We start from the raw sequence: 16,646 nt of genomic DNA, 5'->3' as shown, positions 1-16,646 counted from the left end.
CTGAAATAAATAAATCACATTTTTAAAATAGAAACCAGTAGTCCAACTTCGATGCTGAAAGAGAAGTAAAAATGTTATACAGAATGTCTCAGTCTAAAGCCTTGTTCCCACGACATGTGGCTTGGCTAGCCTACCTGAAGTTTGTCACATCTCGCGTCGTGAGAACATAAAGACTTGTTATTACTCGAGATAACTTAGAGTGGCTCGACCTTTCCCGTGAAATGTTGGTAAATGCTCGGACATCAAAGGCTTGTGGATCGACAGATGACAAGACTGGGTGTGGCTCGTGCACCCATTCTCATGGCCGGTTGTGGATTGTGTAGCGAGATTGTGAAATATGTGGTTGCACAGTTTTCATATCACAGTTTTGAAGTAGTTTCGCAGTTTCAAGTAGTTCATTATTGTGTGGAGTAATGAAGTGATTATGGAGTTTTTGGATCTCTACGAGGGAGAACCTGTCATATGGAATCCACAAAATCAATACTATAAAGACAGGAACCAAGTTTATGATGCTTGGAAACGAATTCAAAGTAAAATAAGTATTGAGTTGTTCTTTGAAAGAGCTAAAGAAGAAGAAAGAAAATCTGATGACTAATTATAGGAAGTTGGCAATGAAAGTCAATTAAGTTACAGATGTGTGCAAATTATTAGACTCAAACAATAATATATATGATTCAAGTAACATTTATTCTACAAAACTCATTTATTACACACTGTTTGCAACAATTAATATTTAGTATAAAAACCTTTGTTCTTCATCATCAATTTTATGCGATTTGGCATGCTGTTCACGAGATTTTCACATTGTCTCTTGATGTTTTCATCCCTGTGCCATATTTGGTGCTATATAAGTGCTTCTAAGAGATCCACTTTAGTGGTAATCTTTTTTTTTTTTTTTTACAATAGACCAAAGATTTTCAATTGGATTTACGTCTGGGCTGTTACTTGGCCAGGGAAGGACGTCTACATTATTTTCAGCCAGAAAATTAGTTACTGATCTGGCTTTGTGACAGGGTGCTCCATCCTGCATGAAGACACATTCGCCATCAGGGAACCCAGGGCTATAGAAGGAAGGGCTGGCTCAATGCTTTGTTGTTCAGCTTGCCGCCTTGAGTCTCTCCCTCTAGCCACCCCACCACTTTCTGATGTCACTGCGGTACAGTTGGTCTCGGTGAGTATTGCTGTTACCAGTGTTGAGAAATGTAATTCAAGTTCACGTGCACCGTTTCGTAATGTAGGCCTATTTGGTTGTGTAATGAGCGTATATAACAGTTCTTTAAGTGTTGAATAATTATAAAGGTACAGTATTACATTATTAATGATAGTATTTGAAGTTTAAAAATGGTGAATTGTGCTGTAGCGAACTGCTCGAATGACTCTCGTCACACTCACGAAGTAATTTATCACTGTTTTCCGAAAGACGTGCTTTTAGCTAAAGAGTGGGAAAGCAAGTGTCATAGGCAGGACCAAGTGAATATTAAGTGTGCACGTATCTGTAGTGATCATTTTGAAAGTGTGACTGATTATGAAGATGATATGAAGAACAGGCTTTTGGGGGTAAAAGAAAGGAAAATATTGAAGAAAAATGCGGTCCCATCTCTACATATTCCAAATTCCAAAGCTACAAGTGACTCAAACCGAGACGATAGATATCAGAAGAGAAATATTCGGAAAGCTGCTCTTAATCACCTTCAGACATTGAGTCCAAAGAAGCCAAGATTAGAGCCTAGTACCGGCAGCTCTGAATATGTAAATATTACACAGGGACTTGAAGAAACGTCTGTAGCGTCTGAAGTACATTGTCTGAAGTGTGATGAACGCGGAAAACAAATTGATTTACTGAAAAGAAAGGTAAATGTTTTAGAATACAGTATTAAAACTTTGCAGTCAAACAATAAAATACTGAAAAACAAGGTTAGGAGATTAATGCGAAAAAAAGTAACTGTTCCTTATAGAACAAAGACAGACCACAAATCTAGAATTATCAGTAAGAAGTGTTGTACTTTTCTTCGAAATATGGAAAATATTTTTACAGAAAATCAAATTCAGGCTGTAATTTCTCAGAAGAAAAAAATGATTTGGTCTTCAGAGGATATAAGTAGAGCAATTATAATACGGGCAATTTCCACAAAATCTTTCGATTTTTGGAGAGAAAGAATAGGTATTCCACTTCCTTCTCCAGCGACTTTAAAGAGATGGTGCTCTGGGTTCCAATGTCGCCCTGGAATTTTACATAATGTTTTGCAGCTCATGTCCGACAATTCTGAAAATCTTTCATCTTTAGAGAAACCATGTGTCCTTAGTTTCGATGAGATGAGCATCGACAGCCGCCTAAATTACCATCCTGGCATGGATAAGGTGTTTGGACCTCATTCTAAGGTTCAAGTAGTGCTTGCTAGAGGATTGACTGCACCTTGGAAACAACCTGTGTACTACAATTTTGACACAACCATGACTAAGGCATTGCTCTTTGACATAATTGTACATATAGAGAGAACTGGGATACTTGTATCAGCAATTGTTTCAGATTTGGGTGGGTGCAATTTGTTGTGGAAAGAGTTGGCAATATCACCTGAAACCTCGAGTTTCATACATCCCACAGATCCGTGTCGAAAAGTATGGGTTTTTGCCGACATGCCACATTATCTAAAGCTGCTGAGAAACCATTTACTTGACACTGGATTAGAACTTAAAGATGGGACAGTTATAAATAAAGACTTACTGATCGAAGTTCTAAATAAAGATGAAAAGGAAGTGAAATTATGTTATAAACTTAAGCCTGAGTTTCTCTTCCTTAAAGGAAATGAGAGACAAAAGTTTGGCCCGGCTAAAACTCTTTTTTCAAGAACAGTTGCTAAAGCAATATCCTCTTTAACTGGAAATGAAAAGGCATCAGAATTTTTTCAACTAATAGATTCATTCTGTGATATAATGAACAGCAATAGTCCCCATTTTTCATCATCTCATCCAATGAAGACCGCCTTTGGTTTAAATTCTTGCATGTCAGAGCAGTTGCAAGTGCTCAGTGACGTGAAAGATGCAATATTTCATATGAGAGTTTTGGGTAAAAAACACTTACTGCCTTTCCAAAAGGGGATATTGGTGTCAATTAATTCCTTGTTGGGTCTACATGAAGAAATTAAACGTAAGGGATTGACTTACGTAATGACTTGCCGCCTAACTCAGGATGTACTGGAAAGTCTCTTCAGCCAAATTAGAGGTCTCGGGCATTTTTACGACCATCCAACTCCAACAGACTTCATTTTCAGACTGAGACGCCTCCTACTTTCTAACAAACTTCCCCTTCCATCTAATAAAACTAACGTTACTGAAGATAAGGATTGTCAACTAAAACCATATTTAACAGCAGATATGTTGCAATCTGCCTTCGGGATTGATGAGGTGAATATTATTGCCACTGAAAATAATGCAACATTGAATTCTGTACTCTCCGATGAAGATGATGAATTAAGGCCTATGGAAGGAATAGAAGATGGAAATCAAGAAGATCTGAAAAGCTGGGCAGAAAGTGAAGCTCTGAACTACATTGCTGGCTACATAGCACATAAAGTTAAAGAAAAAGATTCATCTTTAGGCCAGAAAACAAAAAACTTAGGCGGTGAAAACAACACTTGGGTGGGGATTTTGTCTTACGGTGGATTAACTGAACCTTCCGAAGAGTGGAAAAAAACTATACAAATGTTTGAAGTTGAATTTAAAACTATGCACGGGAACTCCATTGACAAAGAGGAACAAGTGATACAACGTTTCAAAACATTGCTAGAAACTAAGTTTTCAAACGTGTGCTCCGAAGCTATCAAACTATATGCATGTGTAAGAACATTTGTGAGATTGAGGTCCTTGAATCGGGGGCAGAGAGCAGAATTCCTGAGGAACAGCGCTAAGAAGAATGCCAAGTGGATGAAGTCATCTAGAAAACAGTAACTTCATTAGGTGAGTGAAAAAATAAAATTAGCTGAATCATTATAGAATGAAAGTAAGAATAACGTTGATGTACTTGATAATTTACCAATCTTATGAAAATTGATTACTCTGCCACCAATATACACTGTACATCCTTAACTATTACTTAGCAAAAGGTAAACATTTGTTCTATTATTTCCATATAATGTAGTTAACTGATTATTTAAAACCCTTTGATTTCATGCACTTCCACCAGGAGTGAAATTATTGGTTATCGAAATAATAATAATAATAATAATAATAATAATAATAATAATAATAATAATAATAATCAGTCATTCAGAGTTTTTTGTATAAGGGCAGATCTTTCACTGCAAACCCCAAAATTATCCAATCTCCCCTATTTTCCGCCTTCTTAGTCGCTTCCCTATATCTTAATGTTATAATCTGATATCTTCTGTCCCGAACTTTACTCCTTTCAGTACGCAGTTTTTCTTAGCCAGTGACGCAGGCAATTTCGTTTTCTCTTCCTGATTAGTTTCAGCATTATTCTTCTTCCTCCACTCTTTCTAGCACAGCTTCATTTCTTATTTTGTCTGTCCATTTAATACGCTCCATTCCAGACATAATATAATATTCATTCCTTGATAGATTTTTGCCCAAGGTCAGATCTTTCACTGCAAACCCAGCAGTCACGTATATTTATAATATAATATAATATAATATAATATAATATTTAACAATACTAATATTATAACAATAGACTAATTATCATTGTCGTCATTGATGTGTTCTGGCGCGCAGCTTCAGTCCACATGTCTCATACTCTATAACAACCTTGTCCATGTATGAATGAATGCCTCTCCTTGACCTGGGATATGAAATTTAATCAGCAAGGAAACGTGTCACGTGAAAGGAAATAAAAGTCTACTACAAAATATTTAAGAAAGAAGCTATAGCTCAACATGCACATCAGTTTGAAAAGCGACGAAATTGTTAAAACTGAAGTCTTTAAAGACAACTAGCGTTTAAAAAATATTGAATGAAACAGGCCATATGCCTAGGGTTCAGTTTTATAACTTATTATTGGGGGGTGTTCACGATGGTCATATCAATCCACAATTGATATTATATTTGGTCGATAATTCCAGCACTTATTGTAACGGAGTTTTACGTTCTATTTGCGAGCGAAAGACTTGCAGTGTACCGTGATGACGTCACAGCGGCTGGGAGGACAGCATCACTTTCCGACTCGCTATGAGCCAGCCCTTCCTTCTATAGCCCTGCAGGGAACCAGTCCCTCATTTGTGGAAAAATTCGGATTTCTAGGACTTTTTTGTTCTGATCCTGTCAGATAGAGTCCTATAGAATTATTTTGTGGCCAGTAATTCATGATAATTATGAAAATGCAAAAAATGTGATGCTGAGTCTAATAATTTGCACACGTCTGTAATTTAGGCTACCTATGTGAAGACATTATTGAACTTAATTATTGCATTGTTAATAGTGAATAACACTAACTTAGTTTTCGTAAATGTTAATGATTATTTTACTGCCGTGTTTTGAAAATGATACTTGTTATAGCTTTCCAGTAATATATCGCTTCATAATAACGACACTAAACACTTTTCAACTGTAGTTCTTTAAAATAGCATTAAACTTTTACATTTCTGTAAACAAAAGTTTATTCTTTTATACTAAGTAGGTACAGCTTACCTCTACTTCTCTTTGGAACTCTTGTGTTATGGCCTTATAGTTTGACTGCTGTTTGTTTAAACGGCCTAAATTAAGTTTTATAATTATTTTATTAGTTTCGGTATATTATAATTACATTCTCCGACTTTTATTGAATGACAACATACAACAACGCCTTTTGCGTTGCACCATTTTCCTCTTAAAAACTCACCACTCAACTGAACAAGAACTTGTGTGTTTTAATGAAAATTTCATTACAAGCTGCTAAGCATGTGTGAATAAAGATGGCACCACTTTGAGCAACTCTTATAACATAAGTGAAAATAATTAATTTTATTAAGGCTCACCCTACAAATTCCCGCACCTTTGCAGTGCTTTGTGAAGAAATGAGAAAGAATTTATAAGTGTTTATTGTCTCACACTGAAGTTAGGTGGCTATCTCGAGGTAGAACTATTTCCAGACTGTAAGAGCTTAAAGACGAAGTTATTTTTCTCACCAGCCATGCCTTTCACCAAGCAGAGTGCATGGAAGATGAAATCTGGCTTCAGACTTTAGCTTATTTGGCAGACATTGTCTAAAAAATTAACAGTTTAAACTTATCTCTCCTTGCCAGACATTGTCTAAAAAATTAACAGTTTAAACTTATCTCTCCATGGGTAAACTATAAACGTTTAGGCCTATATTGTGCAAGACTGTATCGAATCATTCATTAAAAAATTTAATTTTTGGGAAACGTGTTTCAATAGCAATCAAACCGAGTGCTTTGATACCCTTCACGACTTCCTGATGGAAAATGTCAAGAACATGGTTAAAGAACATTTGAAGGGACTTGGAAAAACCTTCAGAGAATATTTCCTTACTTACAACTTACTTACAAATGGCTTTTAAGGAACCCGAAGGTTCATTGCCGCCCTCACATAAGCCCGCCATCGGTCCCTATCCTGTGCAAGATTAAGCCAGTTTCTATCATCATACCCCACCTCCCTCAAATCCATTTTAATATTATCCTCCCATCTACGTCTCGACCTCCCTAAAGGTCTTTTTCCCTCCGGTCTCCCAACTAACACTCTATATGCATTTCTGGATTCGCCCATACGTGCTACATGCCCTGCCCATCTCAAACGTCTGGATTTCAAGTTCCTAATTATGTCAGGTGAAGAATACAATGCGTGCAGTTCTGTGTTGTGTAACTTTCTCCATTCTCCTGTAACTTCATCCCGCTTAGCCCCAAATATTTTCCTAAGCACCTTATTCTCAAACACCCTTAACCTATGTTCCTCTCTCAGAGTGAGAGTCCAAGTTTCACAGCCATATAGAAGAACCGGTAATATAACTGTTTTATAAATTCTAACTTTCAGATTTTTGGACAGCAGACTGGATGATAAGAGCTTCTCAACCGAATAATAACACGCATTTCCCATATTTATTCTGCGTTTAATTTCCTCCCGAGTGTCATTTATATTTGTTACTGTTGCTCCAAGATATTTGAATTTTTCCACCTCTTTGAAGGATAAATCTCCAATATTTATATTTCCATTTCGTACAATATTCCCGTCACGAGACATAATCATATACTTTGTCTTTTCGGGATTTACTTCCAAACCGATCGCTTTACTTGCTTCAAGTAAAATTTTCGTGTTTTCCCTAACCGTTTGTGCATTTTCTCCTAACATATTCACGTCATCTGCATAGACAAGAAGCTGATGTAGCCCGTTCAATTCCAAACCCTGCCTGTTATCCTGAACTTTCCTAATGGCATATTCTAAAGTGAAGTTAAAAAGTAAAGGTGATAGTGCATCTCCCTGCTTTAGCCCGCAGTGAATTGGAAAAGGATCAGATAGAAACTGACCTATACGGACTCTGCTGTATGTTTCACTGAGACACATTTTAATTAATCGAACTAGTTTCTTGGGAATACCAAATTGAATAAGAATATCATATAATACTTCCCTCTTAACCGAGTCATATGCCTTTTTGAAATCTATGAATAACTGATGTACTGTACCCTTATACTCCCATTTTTTCTCCATTATCTGCCGAATACAAAATATCTGATCAATAGTCGATCTATTACGCCGAAAACCGCACTGATGATCCCCAATAATTTCATCTACGTACGGAGATAATCTCCTCAAAAGAATATTGGACAAAATTTTGTACGACGTCAACAAAAGTGATATTCCTCGAAAGTTGCCACAGTTGGTTTTGTCCCCCTTTTTAAAAATAGGTACAATTATGGACTCCTTCCATTGTTCTGGTACAATTTCCTTTTCCCAAATAGCAAGTACAAGTTTATAAATTTCGCTGTATAATGCACTTCCACCCTCTTGTATTAATTCTGCTGGAATTTGATCGATACCTGGAGACTTGTACTTTTTCAGATTTTCTATCGCAATTTCGACTTCTGAAAGCGTGGGTTCGGGTATAAATGGCTCAGCAGTTTGTATTTCAATATCGTCCCGATCATTTCTATTTGGCCTATGTACATTTAGTAGTTGCGCAAAATAGTTTTTCCATCTGTTTAGGATTGATGGAGAGTCTGCAAGCAAGTCACCATTCTCATCCTTGATCACGTTTACCCTTGGCTGATATCCGTTCTTAAATTCCTTTATACCCTTATATAAATCTCGAATGTTTTTATTCTTACTATTTGTTTCTACCTCATTCAGTTTTTCCTTCAAGTAACCTCTCTTTTTATTCCTAAGTGTACGACTTGCTTCCCGTCTCTCATTGAAATAATTATCTCTCTTCTCCTCAACTGGATCCTGTAAGAATTTCAATTTTGCCTATTTCCTTCTTTCTACTACCATGCAACAATCTTCATCAAACCACGGTTTCTTTTTCTTAGTTTCATAATAACCTATGCTCTGCTCAGCTGCAATTTTGATACTATCTCTGATATTTTCCCCACACGCTATTAACATCTAATTCTTTCTCAACTTCGTCGGAACTTTCTAAAGTGGCAAACCTGTTCGAAATTTCGACCTGATAATTTTGCTTAGCTTCCTCGTCCTTTAATTTCAAAATATTGAATTTAGTAATATTAACTTGTTGCTCTACTCGCTTGGCTACTGATAATCTTTCTCTTAATTCTCCAATCACCAAATAATGGTCAGAATTACAGTCTGCACCCCTGAAAGTTCGAATATCTACTATACTAGTATGTCTCCGTTTATCTATCAAGATGTGATCTATTTGGTTGTGTGTCAATCCATCTGGAGAAGTCCAAGTATATTTATGTATATCCTTATGGGGGAATGTTGTACTTTTGACAATTAAATTTTTCGATGTGGCAAAGTTGACTAATCTAACTCCATTGTCACTACTAATTGCGTGTAGGCTCTCTTTTCCAATAGTTGGTCTAAAAATATCCTCCCGTCCTACTTTAGCGTTGAAATCCCCCAATAAAATTTTCATGTGATATCTAGGGAACTGATCAAAAGTATGTTCCAATTCCTCATAGAAGCTATCCTTTATATAGTCGTCTTTCTCTTCTGTAGGGGCGTGAGCATTTATAACTATGATGTCGCACCATCTACCCTTAAGTACTAAATATGATAACCTGTCACTGACAAATTCGACCTTTTTTACTGCTGATTTTATTCTTTTATGTACAAAGAATCCTGTTCCTAATTGGTGATTATTGTTTCCTTCCCCATAATACAACAAGTAATCTCCTATTTGTGATATGCCATTCCCATCTAACCTAACCTCTTGTACTCCCACAAAGTCTATTCTATATCTAGCTAGTTCTTTTGCTACTAATGTTACCCCTCCTGTTCTATAAAGACTAGTTACGTTCCAAGTGCCAAATCTCAAAACCTTATTCCTTTGCTGTGGTCGTGCCAGAGAATCAGTCCTATTCCGAGGCTTACTGTAGGAATTCGTAACAAGCTGTTTTTTACGGTGATGGGTTGTTAGCCCTTCGCCCAACCCCCAAGCTGGAGGACCACCCCTTATCGGCTGTCCACGACTGCTTATTCAATATATTCGCAGCTACCCTCCATATCTGGAGGCCGTCTCCTCTATCCGCAACCTGAGGACGCGCCATGCCGTGGTGATAGGGACCCACCATACATGGTATTTCCTTACTACGTCCAATAATAACAATTTGATTCGTAATTCCTTCGAAGAGTCAACAATTTTAGAATCCACATTAAGCGTAGATGAAAAAGAGCAGCTTCTTGAAATTTCCACGGATTTTCAGTTACAGAAAAGTTATAAATCTTTGTCATTAATTCGTTTTTGATTGAGTGTTAGAGAATAAAGCCGTAATGGCTTTATTACCCTTTTCATCCACATATTTGTGCGAAGAGTCGTTTTCTTCATATGCCTATTTAAAAAATGAATACAGAAACAGACTTTGTGCTGAAAGTGATTTGAGATTTTATTTAACTTCTGTGGTTCCTGACTTCAAAGCTCTGTGCCATGGAAAGCAGGCGCAACCTTCTCACTGAATTCCAAGAAAGAGGTGAGTAATTACAACGAAAACTTGTATTTATTATTGCAACTAGGCCTACACGTTGTGTAACTTTTAAGCCGTAACTAGAGTAACTATAGATTTTAACCATTAAGGGTTACGTTGATTTAAGGTTATTAAACCTTTTGCTTGGAATTAAATTTTATGCATGTCTACTGTATGTATATTTAAATGTCAGTGGTTCACCCAACTCAGATCGTTGTGGAAGGGGTTCACGAGTAGAAAAAGGTTGGGAACCGCTGATCTGGGCCAAAGTATATTAGTTTGTGTTGTATAGTAGATGATCCCTATCACAGTTACAACATTAAAAAAAAAATTAAAAAAAAAAAAAATTAAAACAATATTTATTTAATAATACTATGCGGCTTCGGGAATTTCGTACCATGATATTATTTATCTAGTATATTCCTTGAAGTGTCCCAAGCCCACGCCTAAACTCATAAGGTACCGTGACTTGAAACGTGTTGATGAAACCCAACTACTCCAAGACGCAATGAAGATTCCCTGGGACTCAATATGGACCTTACATACTGTTGACGAGAAAGTTGTTAAACTAAATGAGTACATTATAAATTTATATGACAAGCATGCTCCTATCAAATCTAAACGCGTAAAAAGGACACCAGCACCATGGATGACTGCTGACATACGTAGTATGATTATGGACAGAAACGCTGCATACAAAACGTTTAAACATGACAAGACAGAAATCTCTTATAATTATTATAAACTCTTACGTAACAGAACTACTCAAGCCATTAGAAACGCAAAACTGAGACATTTTCATAACATCATGAAGGGGGGAGCTGACGTTTCCAAACTGTGGAGAAACTTGCGGACAATTGGCTTAGGAAATCCCAGGACTCAGGTAGACAGTGTGCCAGTTTCTCTTGACGAACTCAATGACCATTTTGCAACTGTACAGTCAATAACCTTGGATACGGTCGACAAACAGCAGACAGTTAACGAATTACAAATGACTCCAATTCCGGATAGAGAAATATTTTTCTTCACTTATGTCACAGAAACTGAATTGAGAGCGGCAATAAAACGTATTACTTCTAAAGCTGAAGGTGTGGATAATATTAGTATCATATTATTGAAGAAACTATTGGACATAATACTGCCGACATTAACACATATATTCAACGCCTCACTCATAACTTTTACCTACCCGAACCTCTGGAAGAAAGCCTTTATCCGTCCGATCCCTAAAATTAAAACCCCATTATGTGCAAATGATTTCCGTCCAATTAGTATCCTACCTGCCCTATCAAAAGCTCTGGAACGTATTGTTCACAAACAACTAATGAACTATCTAACCGAACATGCCTTACTGGACGAATACCAATCCGGGTTCAGAAATGGACATAGTACGACTACAGCACTACTAAAAGTGAATGAGGATATACGTGAAGCCACAGATGAACGTAAATTAACATTACTGACATTACTTGACTTCAGTAAGGCATTTGATACAGTTGACACGGACCTTCTATTATGTAAATTAAGACTTCTGAATCTTTCTGAAAGTTCTGTTACTTGGTTTGAATCCTACCTTCGCAAACGTCAACAATGTGTCATTGCATGCGATTATTCTTCAAGATGGTGTGTCGTGAAATCTGGAATTCAACAAGGATCAGTTCTCGGACCTTTACTCTTCATGATTTATATTAATGACGTGACTAAAATGATAAAACACTGCAAATACCATATGTATGCTGACGACTTGCAAATTTATTTGCATTTCCACCCTGATGAGACTAGTGATGCAGTAAATAAAATAAACGAAGACTTAAATTCGATTTCACTGTGGTCACACAAATTTGGATTAAGGTTAAATCCAGAGAAATCGCAAGCAATCGTAATGGGACATAATCGTCTACGAAGTACTCTTGATAGTGGTACTATACCACATATAACATTGAATGGGATTATTGTTAAATACAGTGAAACAGTTAAAAATCTTGGCATTTTTATGGATAGCGATCTAAATTGGAACACCCAAGTAACACACACTTGCAAAAAAATATTTTCTCAACTACACTCTTTGTTTCATATGAAAGAATTTCTACCACTTAGTCTAAAAAAGAATCTTATTCAGACGCTTGTAATGCCCCATTTTGATTATTGCGATTCCTTACTAACTAATGTAAGTTCACTCTTAGCTGAGAGACTACAACGTGTTCATAATGTGTGCATACGATTCATCTGCAATACTCGTAAATTTGACCATATAACACCTTCCCTCCAGTTACTTTCATGGGTGCGTCTGAAGGAACGAAGAACAATACATTCACTGTCTCTTCTATTTAGAATCATGCATACTTCTACTCCGAATTATCTCTTATCGCGCTTTCAATTTCTTACAACTCTTCGAAACCGACATCAAGCACGTCTTTCTATCCCTCATCATAGAACGTCTCTATACTCATCCTCCTACACTATAGAAATACCTCGCCTCTGGAATTCGCTACCTAATGATGTCAGGGACTGCCGGACTTTATCACAATTCAAAATTAAATTGGAAAATGTTGTCTTGTTTAATGCTTTTAGATATTGCTAGAAGTGTTGATTTGTGTTTTTTTTACTCCAGATTAAAATCGCAAGTTTCTTGTTTATGTTAGTTAATTAGGATACAATTAATTATACTTAATCACTCATTTAAAGTTTGTGTGACTGCAACCTGTGTATATTTTTGTGTGACTTTACTTCGTTTATAGTGTTTTTTTTTTTCCTTTTTATTTCTGTTATTGTATTTGTATTCCTGGTGTTGTGGAAGAGAAGGCCTGATGGCCTTAACTACACCAGAATAAATAAATAAATAAATAAATAAATAAATAAATAAATTCATAGAAAGACATTAAGTTTCAAGTTGTATCTTACAAATGCCATTATTAATAGATGCTCTGTTTATATATTTGGGCAAAATTATTTCCAATTTTCAAAATATTTTTAAAAGAGTCACCCTCAAATAAAAGTGAACAGTTAAATTCATTATAATTTGGTTTCATTGCCTGTTCAGTGTGCAATTTGTGCTTGTTTCTTGGAACACAATAGTTTTATTCTAGGCCGCAGTTTTGACAAACTCGAAGTTCAACTGACAAAAGCCTGTTTCGTTGTTTTGTTTCAATGTCTATCAAACAAGAAAACGCTTGTTAACACAAATAAAATGTGGAGAAATGGAGTAATATATTTGAAGCTTTCTGTGAGATTACAGAAAATGCTTTTGTTACTATTAACCAAAACACATCTAACGACTGTTCACTGAATTTCGTTTTTAATGTCCACATTTCAGTTCAGCTAATTGTTCTTCCTCTTCCAAGCTCAATAAATATACTCTACAGCTAGGGCAATCTGTGAAAGGAGTCCTGATCCAGTCGCACATGTCAGATTATTAAGGAGGGACGTACTTGCCAAAGATTTCCCGACAGGGATTCCACATGGTCGGAAATTAGTGGTAGAACATAGTCATGCTTGAATACTTGAGTCTGGAACTGAGGTAAGTATTGAAAATCAGAAGCTCATCTCGAAATTCAAATTTCCCCTTGAAAACCCCTGACTCCATGTGTAGAAGGAGAGTAACATGGTCTTGTTCCATGGTTTGGCAGATTTTGGTAAATATGCGAGACTGAAGTGGACACTGTTTAATAAAGTTGACTATGCTAACAGCAGTATCAAGAAAATGTTTCAATTCATTTCCAAGCATCTTCGAAACAAGAACTTCATGGTGGTGAAAACAGTGAACTATGATAATATTTTGTTGATCCAATCACTGAGGGGGCGCCATCAGTGCATATTCCAACACAACGATGTCATGACCAGTGTGAGGCGTTTCTACATGCAAACAAATACTTTATTATTACTATTTATTATTGTTTTTTATTATTTTATTTATTTAACCTGGTAGAGATAAGGCCATCAGGCCTTCTCTTCCCCTCTACCAGGGGATTAAAACTACAATATTAAGAATACAATTACAATTATAATTACAATTAATATTAAATTTACAGATACAATAAAAATCAAAGTACTAAAAGATTAACTGATTAATAAAAGCTAGACAGTTTTAGGTTAATGCTTAAAAAAATTATGGTTTATTTAACGATGCTTGCAACTGCAGAGGTTATATCAGCATCGCCGGTGTGCCGGAATTTTTGTCCTGCAGGAGTTCTTTTACATGCCAGTAAATCTACTGACATGAGTCTGTCGCATTTAAACACAGACGGGATCGAACCCGCAACCTCGAGCATAGAAGGCCAGCGAGGTTAATGCTAAGTGGACTATAGATAAGGGGTAGGGGAGACGGGGTTGAGTTGCAGTATGGGTGAAAACTCTGTGCACGACTATTGGTGTTGTTGAATACATCGAAGAGTGAGTTGGTGTGTATATTTCAGCTTCTCTGTTGTTCCTGTCACGTCACGAAAGATCAGGTAATGTTTTAGTTACTGTACTTTACAGATTTATTTATTTCTGTAGTTACGGAACGAGTGTTTCGACCCAAAGTAGGAAGAAGAAGGCTTAATGGCAGCCACTAAGAGTACGCAAAATCTCTTATTTCCAAAGGGCTCTTTCAAAATATTTTTTATATCGCACAAAATTTTTGTGGCATTGCAAAAACCACCAACATTCTACAGACTTCGAATGTTGAAATCATGCTCTACGTACTGGGGAAAACTTGACTGGGTAATTAACGCAGGTGCAAATGATCCTATCTGCACAATTGTAAAACAAAAATTGAAACAAATTGTTGCAAATATTCCTGGATACTCTCTATTTTATTAAATACAAACTTTTTTAAATAGCAAAAGTACAAGACATCGATTTGAACTACTTCAAATACACACCGATAACGTGAGTGATGTGGAAAGATCCTTTTCTCGTACAAGAATTGTCTGAGTGAAAACAGAAAGTTTTTTGTTTGAAAATTTCAGAATGTACGTAATTGTACACTATAACAAAATGGACACTTAAAATATTATTAATTGCAGTAATCAGGTCAGGTACTATCTCGTATAGTATTGTGTACATATTTTCTGTATGATAATAATCAACATTTACATACCTTATATAGTTATATTAATAAACATAAACATTATGGAACTGATACCGATTGGTCATTGAGTTTCTATTTTATACACCTACTATACTTAGCAATGTATTTACATTTCCTTCTGCTCGCTCCCTCCCACTCCTATGCGCCTGTTGTTGACATTATGTCTATAGTAAAGTTGTCGTGTACTGCAGGGGTACTGTATAGAAACGCCTTGCCTTGGTCATGACAGTCCCACAGATTCATCTTGTCTTCAGCATGTTTGTTCCATCTTTATGGAGCTTAGAAAGTTTTCTACTATTTCTCCACCATATTCAAATCTTACAAATTCTAACAACTGTGATTAATCTGTTATGTCCGTAGATTCATCAACTTGGATGGCAAAATTACAGTTTTGTAATGCTTCAGACAAAACTAATTCAGTATAATGAGATATGTCATTCACCTGCCTGCTAACAGTATTATCACAGTATTTCACTTTCAGCTTCTTTTCCTAGCATTGTTTTTATTACCATTTCACAGGCTGGTATTATCAAATTTGCAACAGTACTGTGACTTTTCATTTTTTGTACTAGCTCGGCTAATAAGTAGCTTGTTTCCAGAGCTTTCTTAAAAAGCTTACTCTTATTCCGAAGATCCTACACTGTTTTTCTTGTTCCTCCAAAGACCATTTAAAATAATCAGAGATTTTGTTGGACAGATGACTATGATTAGTTTTAAAACATCGATTTAATTTGACTGGAACCATTGCAGTATATTAGTTTCTTGCCACAAAAATGCACAGCAGAGTTGGAAAATGCTCGTCTCCAGTCCATGTAAAACCCATTGCTGAATACCTTTCATTGTGCAGGCGAAATTTCTTTTGTTCTGACATTTCCCATTCTTCAGTAGAAGTACATGACTTATCAATATGCTTACTAATCTTATTTTCATCAGTGTTACTCTCATTCTCTCCGTCTCATTGGAAAAACGAGTTCTTTTCACGTATTTCCAATTTTTCCAGTAGCACTAACACATTCACAGCAAAACAAGTGCTGTGCTATACTGTAATAGTGACATCAATAACAACACTAAATTAACAGTATTGGGTGCGCCAAAGGCATGCTCTGCTATAGGTAGCATGTCCAATTTACACCCAGACAGAAGGCTTTGTATTGAGTATATATTTTTTGCACTCATCAATGTGAAGCGGTGTTGTAATATTTTCGTTCCAAATTTAATTCCTGGTTACAATTATTTTTATACCAACATCAATCATTCCCAGAAACAAGGTCCAAACGAAAAGGTCCAAATATATAAAAGGTCCATACAGGAAAGTCCAGATACGTATTCGTCCATGATATTTAGTCCATAAACAAAAAGTCCAAAAGTAGAAATGTCCAAATTTAAAATGTCCAATAGACAAAAAAATTCCAAAGTGCAAAAAAAGTTCAAAAGGCAAAATGGGCCATTATACAAAAATGTTTATTTAAAAAGGGAGCAAACGTATGAAA

General features: G+C 36.1%; 1 protein-coding gene across 2 annotated transcripts in view; it reads right to left on the bottom strand.

Annotated features, from left to right (window-relative positions):
* LOC138701439 (uncharacterized) overlaps positions 1-16,646 on the bottom strand; it is a 56,472-nt gene that overhangs the window by 29,551 nt on the left and 10,275 nt on the right. The window lies entirely within an intron of this gene.

Source organism: Periplaneta americana, chromosome 1 (genome assembly GCF_040183065.1).
Source record: "Periplaneta americana isolate PAMFEO1 chromosome 1, P.americana_PAMFEO1_priV1, whole genome shotgun sequence".
Lineage (NCBI taxonomy): Eukaryota > Metazoa > Arthropoda > Insecta > Blattodea > Blattidae > Periplaneta > Periplaneta americana.
Note: the sequence above shows the minus strand (reverse complement) of the source record. Positions and strands in the feature narration are given on the sequence as shown.